At 44.0% G+C, this 8,759-nt stretch overlaps 1 long non-coding RNA gene across 1 annotated transcript; it reads right to left on the bottom strand.

Annotated features, from left to right (window-relative positions):
* Positions 1-377: 377 nt before the first annotated feature.
* LOC134929413 (uncharacterized) lies at positions 378-7,527 on the bottom strand. Its single transcript, XR_010178549.1, has 3 exons — positions 7,468-7,527; positions 790-869; positions 378-494 (listed from the first exon to the last, which is right to left on the bottom strand). It is a non-coding gene; the product is annotated as an uncharacterized LOC134929413 (long non-coding RNA).
* Between the last annotated feature and the right edge of the window lie 1,232 nt (positions 7,528-8,759).

The raw sequence follows: 8,759 nt of genomic DNA, 5'->3' as shown, positions 1-8,759 counted from the left end.
AAAGGAGTCCAGATGGATCCCTGGGGGCAGGTGTAATGACGCCTGAGTTCGGCGGTCGTGCATGATGCCGGCCAAACGCAGACGTTTTTTAAAAGGGGCAATCGCTTACAAGGTATGGTTTTGTCTTGTACATGATTGCCCCTTTAAAAAAAAGGCCAGCCGCACTCAGGATAGAGATATATATATATATATATATATAAGAAGAAATATCTCTATGGAGCGATCTTATTCTATAATCTGATATAATTAGATGACTGTTGGTGGATGTTATATAAAGAGAGGATGACCTTACACATTTATACACCCATATTAGAATCACATATATCTCTTTATTAAAAGATTTTGATTTAAAACTTATCATAAAACTTTTCCTTTTCTTTTACATTGGAGATACAATTGTATATTTCAACATTATTTGTATAAGGAAAAAAAACAACAATATAATGAGCTTTCATCCAACGCGTTTCATCTATATCGACTTCTTCAGGGGTGTTCTTCAGGGTGCAATCCAAAAACAAAAAATATATAAAACAAGCATGAATAAGAAGGAACATTGATGCAGAGAAGAATATGCATATCGCAAAATGGTCATATTATCCCTATTTGAACAAACTGATATTGTATGTGACAATGATTTTATGAGTTATACAAGAAACTGCTTACATACTCTTGCACATTATTAAAAATTATTTTAAAGACCATCAAAACACATTATGATAATAGTTGTCTGCTGAATCACTCCATAATCAGTAAGCCAAACAATTGACCCATCAGTATAATTGTACTCACTTCTAAATAACAGCTCTGTTTATATTGGAATAACTGTAGTATTCAAAAGGTATGAAGTTCTAATTGAACCAAGGTTGTACCTGAGTTAGAAAAGGGGAGACCAAATCTTAATATAACCCATTTTCAAATATATTGGCTATATTGTATTTATTTTAATATACTTACTGAAAAATATTTATTACCAAGTTGAAAAAACTTGAAGAAAATTATTCCCAGAATATGATAGCGTTTATTGGGATTCCTTATTATAGGCCACCTAATGAATTATATTCTTCTCCAGCATGTAGATATATATTTCATTCATTTATCTTGGCTCATTGGGTTGGCATTTCTAACAAGAACAGAACAATAATTAATTATCTCCTTGTTAGGGTCTCCTGCCCTGTGCTGCCACGTCGTCATGGCAACCGGGAGACAAGTGCTAGTGGAGTAACCTGAGCGCAGCTGATACTCCGGTTCGGGTCTTTTGCTGTGCAGTGGTTATAGGCTCTGTGCACGGCAGGGGATCCGGTGCTGGTTTTTGTGCTCACAGTCTGTGAGGTCTGAGTGGGGCGTGGACAGCACCTGCTTTATAAGGCCTCTTTTCAGGGTAAGCAGATGCTGCTGAATCTCTGTTGGTTAGTCAGTTCATGAAAGTTAGCCAGTACTGTGTAGCTTTGTATTTGTTTGTTGCTTACTGCAAATAGGCCTGGGGATTTGGTATTACACTCTGCCAATCCAGACCTAGCAGTAAGACTGGAGTCAGTCGTTTAGCTTGCTGGGGTTCTGTTATTACTCTGTGAACTTAGCAAGTTTGCGGCTGTATTCTAACACTTGCCTGTCTAATCCTGTCTCACTGTGCTAGGTGTCAGGGGTCAGTTTAGTGGCAGTAAGCTTAAACCTGTGCACTGCAAGTGAGAATCAGGATTGTGGAGGCTCTCCTTGTGTCTATCATTCCATCTCTGACCAAGGAGTTTACTGCCACACCCGTTGGTAACCCTTTAGGGTTTTGCTGTTGCCCTTAGCAACAGCATTTCGGGTTCTCTACGTATTAAAACACAACATCTTGCTTTTTACATCTGAGCAGTTCTAATACAAGGGAGATACCCAGTTCCTTAGCCTCTGGGCTTCTCTGTTCACTGTGTGTGTATTTTGTTACCCTATCACCTTCTGTGTACGTTATGTCATATTCCCCAGTTTGTCTGTGAGTCCATTTGTTTTGCATAACAGTTCAAACACCAGTACATTCCTGCAGACACTGGAGTGCATAACAGTTCTGACACTAGTACTTTCCTGCAGGCACTGGTGTGCATAACATATTCAGCAGCCTAATACTCCTGTTGAAATTTTGTGGGAATATGGAGCATACCCCTCAAAATACGTTGCAACAGGTGGTCGATCAGGTGCAGGTCCTGACTCGACAATTTAATGATTTGTCCATTAAAATGCACACCTCCCAGGCTGCTGGCGGAGCTCCCGCAGCAGCAGCACCTGCAGGGGTTAAGGAGCCGAAAGTAAATCTCCCGGATCGTTTTTCTGGAGATCGCTCGCAGTTCTTTTGTTTCAAGGAGAGCTGCAAGCTATACTTCCGGCTTAGGCCTCAGTCTTCTGGGTCGGAGATTCAGCGGGTGGGCATAGTGATTTCCTTGCTACAAGGAGACCCACAGGTCTGGGCATATGGGTTGCAGCCTGACTGTCCGTCGCTTAAAAGTGTTGATGCTTTTTTTACGGCACTGGGCATGTTGTATGATGACCCTGACAAGACGGCCTCAGCCGAGGCTCAGATTTCGATCCTTAAGCAAGGGCGAAGGCCAGTTGAGGTTTACTGTACGGAGTTTCGGAGGTTGGCCCATGATACCCAGTGGAATGACCCAGCCCTGAGACACCAGTACCGAAGAGGTCTTTCTAACCAGATAAAGGACCAACTGGTACAATATCCCTTGCCTGATAGCTTGGATCAGCTCATGCAGTTATCCATCCGGGTGGATAGACGGCTGAGAGAGCGTAGGCTTGAAAGGGAGACTGAGATTTCCTTCCTTCCCAAGGGAACCTCAGACTCTGAGGAATTTTCTGAGGAGCCTATGCAGATTGGGGCTACCCGCCTCTCCTCGCGTGAGAAGACGCGGAGGAGACAGCAGGGGTTGTGTTTGTACTGTTGGAATAAAGGTCATGTGGTAGTATCATGCCCAGAAAAGCCGGAAAACTTCAGGGCCTGAGGGTGATGGGAAATATCCTGTCAGGCCAGAAGTCAGAATTTCCCAAGAAGACTTTTATCATTCCGGTGACCTTGAAGATCCTCGGTCAAACTGTCAAGACTGAGGCCTTTGTGGACAGTGGGGCCGACGGGGTTTTTATGGACCGCCAATTCGCCCTAAAACACTCTGTTCCCTTAGTACCCTTGGCATCGGAAATTGAGATTTGTGGGTTAAACGGGGAACCATTATCCCAAGGTAAAATTACCTCTTGCACTAGCCAGATTTCTTTGTTTATTGGAGCCACACACTCTGAAAAATTGTCCTTTTATGTGACTGTCTGTACTTTTGCCCCATTGGTGTTGGGGTTACCCTGGTTAAGGGCCCACAATCCTCAATTTGACTGGGTCTCTGGGGAGATTCTTAGTTTGGGTACTGATTGTTTCAGGAGTTGCTTGAGCCTTCCAGTCAGGCTCTCGCAGCTAAGTTTGCCAGGATTGCCAGGGTGTTATGCAGATTTTGCGGACGTGTTCTCCAAAAAAGTTGCAGAGGTACTACCTCCCCATCGCCCCTATGACTGTGCCATTGATTTGTTGCCAAATGCTAAGCTTCCCAAGAGCAGGTTGTACTCCCTGTCACGTCCTGAGACTCAGGCTATGGCAGAGTACATTCAGGAGAACTTGGCTAAGGGATTTATCAGACCTTCACAGTCTCCAGTTGGGTCGAGGTTCTTCTTCGTGGGTAAAAAGGACGGTTCGTTGCGACCCTGCATCGACTTCAGGGAATTGAACCGTATCACGATTAAAAACTCATACCCACTGCCTCTCATTTCGGTCTTGTTTGACCAGCTTCGTACTGCCACCATTTTTTCTAAGATTGACCTACGCGGTGCGTACAATCTAATCCGAATAAGAGAGGGGGATGAATGGAAGACTGCCTTTAATACCCACTCAGGGCATTATGAATATTTGGTGATGCCTTTTGGGCTCTGTAATGCCCCGGCAGTCTTCCAGGATTTCATGAATGATGTGCTCAGGGAATATTTGGATAGATTCTTAGTTGTATACTTAGATGACATCCTAATCTTCTCCCATTCCCTGGAGGAACATCGGAAGCATGTACGCTTAGTCCTCCAGAAACTCAGAGACCACCGGCTTGGGGCGAAGCTGGAGAAGTGCGAATTTGAAGTTCAGCAAATCGCATTTCTAGGATATATTATCTCCCCAGAAGGTTTCCAAATGGAGGGTTCCAAGGTACAGGCAGTCCTGGATTGGGTGCAGCCCACTAGTTTGAAGGCGCTTCAGCGTTTCCTGGGCTTTGCGAATTTTTATAGACGATTTATCGCTGGATTTTCGTCTATAGTGGCGCCCTTGGTGGCACTCACTAAGAAAGGGGCGGATGTTGCTCACTGGTCTTGTGAGGCTAAAGCGGCTTTTGCCCGTCTCAAAAGGGCATTTGTTTCGGCCAAGGTGCTGCGACACCCAGATCCAGAGCGTCCTTTTGTGGTGGAGGTGGATGCCTCTGAGATGGGTATTGGGGCAGTGCTTTCTCAGATGGGAGTGTCTGATAATCGCCTTCATCCCTGTGCTTACTTTTCCCGTAAATTTTCGCCTGCCGAGATGAATTATGACGTGGGTAACCGGGAATTGTTGGCTATTAAGGATGCACTCGAGGAGTGGAGACACTGGCTTGAGGGGGCTAAGTTTGTGGTCTCAATTCTCACTGACCATAAGAATCTGGCATATTTAGTCAGCGAAGCGTCTCAATGCCAGGCAGGCACGATGGGCTTTGTTTTTTGCTCGCTTTAATTTTTTGATAACATATCGCCCTGGGTCAAAAAACATCAAGGCTGATGCGCTCTCGCAGAGTTTTGCTCCAATCCAGGAGACCACCGAGGAGCCGTTGCCCATTGTTTCCCCATCATGTATTAAAGTGGGCATTACCCAGGACCTCTTATCATTAGTCCTTAGAGCACAGGAGCAGGCTCCTCCAGACCTTCCGGTAGGTCTTTTGTTTGTGCCTCCTAGGTTAAGACAGCGAGTGTTCCTGGAATTCCATGCCAAGAAGTCGGCAGGTCACCCGGGTATTGCCAGAACTCGGGAGTTGCTATCTAGGGCAGTGTGGTGGCCCTCGGTGGCTAAGGATGTGGATCAGTGGGTTCGGGCATGTGACATCTGTGCCCGAAATAAGACTCCTAGAGGGGTTCCTGTTGGCCCATTACATCCACTCTCTATCCCATCTAAGCCATGGACCCACATTTCAATGGATTTTGTGGTGGACTTGCCCAAATCCTCGGGGATGACAGCCATCTGGGTTGTCGTTGACAGGTTTTCGAAGATGGCGCACTTCGTTCCACTGGTTGGGCTGCCATCAGCCAGACGCCTGTCTGAATTATTTATGCTGCATGTTGTGCGTCTCCACGGGTTGCCACTTGATGTGGTCTCTGACCGCGGATCCCAGTTTGTGGCCAAATTCTGGAGGGCATTTTGTTCCGATCTCCAGATTTCTGTCAGCTTGTCGTCAGGCTACCATCCGCAGTCTAATGGGCAGACTGAAAGGGTGAACCAGTCCTTGGAGCAGTTCCTCAGGTGTTATGTCTCCAAGTGTCAGACTGACTGGGTTGCTCATCTGTCCATGGCGGAGTTTGCCTATAACAACGCGGCTCACTCTGCTACAGGGATCTCTCCCTTCCTTTGTGTGTATGGGCATCATCCTAAGGCCAATTCTTTTGACCCCCTGGACTCCACGCCTGGTGGTTCCTCTGTGGTTTCGGTCCTTAGAGGTATTTGGCGGAAAGTGAAGAAAGCCCTTGTGTCTGTGTCATTAGTGACCAAAAGGGTTTTTGATAAGCGGAAAAGACCCTGCAGCTTCAAATTAGGAGACTTCGTCTGGTTGTCTACCAAGAATTTGAAGTTGAGACAGCCATCTCATAAGTTAGGGCCCCGGTTCATCGGCCCTTATAAGATCACCAGGGTTATCAATCCGGTGGCATTTCAGTTAGATCTGCCCCGTTCTTTGGGTATCAATAAAACATTTCATTGTTCCCTTTTAAAACGGGCGATTAGTAATCCTTCTTCCAGTGGAAGACCTTCCCCTCTTCTGATACGTGGCCAGAGGGAGTTTGTTGTTGAAAGGATTCTTGACTCCAAGGTGGTTCGGGGTCGGCTGTCATTTTTGGTGCACTGGAAGGGGTATGGCCCGGAGGAGCGGTCGTGGGTGCGCAGTTGTGATCTTCATGCCCCCAGACTGATACGCTCTTTCTTCTCGCAGTTCCCAGATAAACCCGGTGGTAGGGGTTCTTTGACCCCTCGTCAGAGGGGGGGTACTGTTAGGGTCTCCTGCCCTGTGCTGCCACGTCGTCATGGCAACCGGGAGACAAGTGCTAGTGGAGTAACCTGAGCGCAGCTGATACTCGGGTTCGGGTCTTTTGCTGTGCAGTGGTTATAGGCTCTGTGCACGGCAGGGGATCCGGTGCTGGTTTTTGTGCTCACAGTCTGTGAGGTCTGAGTGGGGCGTGGACAGCACCTGCTTTATAAGGCCTCTTTTCAGGGTAAGCAGATGCTGCTGAATCTCTGTTGGTTAGTCAGTTCATGAAAGTTAGCCAGTACTGTGTAGCTTTGTATTTGTTTGTTGCTTACTGCAAATAGGCCTGGGGATTTGGTATTACACTCTGCCAATCCAGACCTAGCAGTAAGACTGGAGTCAGTCGTTTAGCTTGCTGGGGTTCTGTTATTACTCTGTGAACTTAGCAAGTTTGCGGCTGTATTCTAACACTTGCCTGTCTAATCCTGTCTCACTGTGCTAGGTGTCAGGGGTCAGTTTAGTGGCAGTAAGCTTAAACCTGTGCACTGCAAGTGAGAATCAGGATTGTGGAGGCTCTCCTTGTGTCTATCATTCCATCTCTGACCAAGGAGTTTACTGCCACACCCGTTGGTAACCCTTTAGGGTTTTGCTGTTGCCCTTAGCAACAGCATTTCGGGTTCTCTACGTATTAAAACACAACATCTTGCTTTTTACATCTGAGCAGTTCTAATACAAGGGAGATACCCAGTTCCTTAGCCTCTGGGCTTCTCTGTTCACTGTGTGTGTATTTTGTTACCCTATCACCTTCTGTGTACGTTATGTCATATTCCCCAGTTTGTCTGTGAGTCCATTTGTTTTGCATAACAGTTCAAACACCAGTACATTCCTGCAGACACTGGAGTGCATAACAGTTCTGACACTAGTACTTTCCTGCAGGCACTGGTGTGCATAACACTCCTACAATATTCAATTCATAAAAGTTGGAGTTAGTAACTATTTATAATTTATTTATAATTATTTTTAATTTATAAAGCTTAGCTTACTCTCAGTTTTTCAAAGTATCAGTGAAGTCTAACAGAAGGGATCCACTTGTAAACTTAGGATAAAACTATCCCTTTAATTTTCCTAATGGGGACAGAGTATTACTTAACATCTTATTTCTAACCAGACTGCAATCAAGTGAAGAGTGGCCATATTTGCTTACCAGCAGTTGTCCTATAGGTCTGCCTGCATAGGTATCCAATATTGGAATGAAGACTAAGCTCACATTCTCCCTATTTAAGCTCCACAGCCTGTTACATCACTTCCTGTTATAGCTTTTTAATTGTTTAATTGATATTTTTACTCTAATCTTTTATTATGTATTTCAAATTGAAATAAAAGAACCTTTATTAAATGGAATGGTTTTATTCATGATACCTGATTGAAATAACTGTGTTATTAAGTAGAATTAAGTTCATAATAAAGAGTTTAGACCAAATTGATTTTTCTAATTGGCATAGAAGCAAAGAGATGCTTCCTATATGAGTTCCAAGCCTCTTTGTGGCTGGGATGACATCATCGCACATCCGGTTGCTTGGCAACTGTTGGAATTGTTTATTACATATCCCCAGTGCAGAAAAATAAAAATAAATAAATAAAAATAAATAATAATAAAAATTAAATAAATATATTAAAAATAATTAAATAATAAATAACTAAAAATTAAATTAAATTAAACAAATAAATAAAAATAAAAAAAATTAAAAATAATAATAATAATAATAAAAATAATAATAATAAAAAAAATAAAAAAAATATATATTAAAATTAAAAATGCTTCCTATGGGCATGACACTCAAATGTGTCGTCGGCGATTCAGCAATTTAGAAAATGAAATTACCAGCACTCACGGTTTAGATGAGCGCGAAAAGAGTTTTATTCTTCAAGAAAAATCCATGTGAAGCACAATCTGGTAGCTGTGATGTTAGTGTATTAATATTTGTAGACACTCCCTTACTAATAGGTGTAAGCCTGAATCTTTAGTGATGGTCCCTGGGACCAGGGGGATGCTGGGAAGTGGGTGGTCCAGTGTGCAGTGTGTCTGGAGTTGGTGATGGAATAAACAGCACAGCAGTGAACTCACATGTCTCTGTGTCCTGATGACTGGATTTACAAACTTATGAACAAAACATGGTGTGAGAAGAAGTTTAACTTGGACTGCTAGTGCTCTCAGAGTGTGACAGAATCCTGCAGAAGTCTGTGGCAGGGATACTCTGTCTGCAAAGCCTGCCGTGTGCTCCTATCTTCAAACAGTGAGTAACCATGGATAAACTAGCTCCTCCAACCGGCATGCTGATGTCTGGTAACTTGTCTGAAAACTGGAAAAGATTTAAGCAAAGGTTTAATATATATCTTGCTGCATGTGGAGCTGATTCAGAGACTGACAAAATGAAGGCATCCATTTTTCTCCATGTGATAGGAGAAGATGTGCTGGACATTTAGTATAGTTTTCAG

Source organism: Pseudophryne corroboree, chromosome 5, assembly GCF_028390025.1.
Source record: "Pseudophryne corroboree isolate aPseCor3 chromosome 5, aPseCor3.hap2, whole genome shotgun sequence".
Lineage (NCBI taxonomy): Eukaryota > Metazoa > Chordata > Amphibia > Anura > Myobatrachidae > Pseudophryne > Pseudophryne corroboree.
Note: the sequence above shows the minus strand (reverse complement) of the source record. Positions and strands in the feature narration are given on the sequence as shown.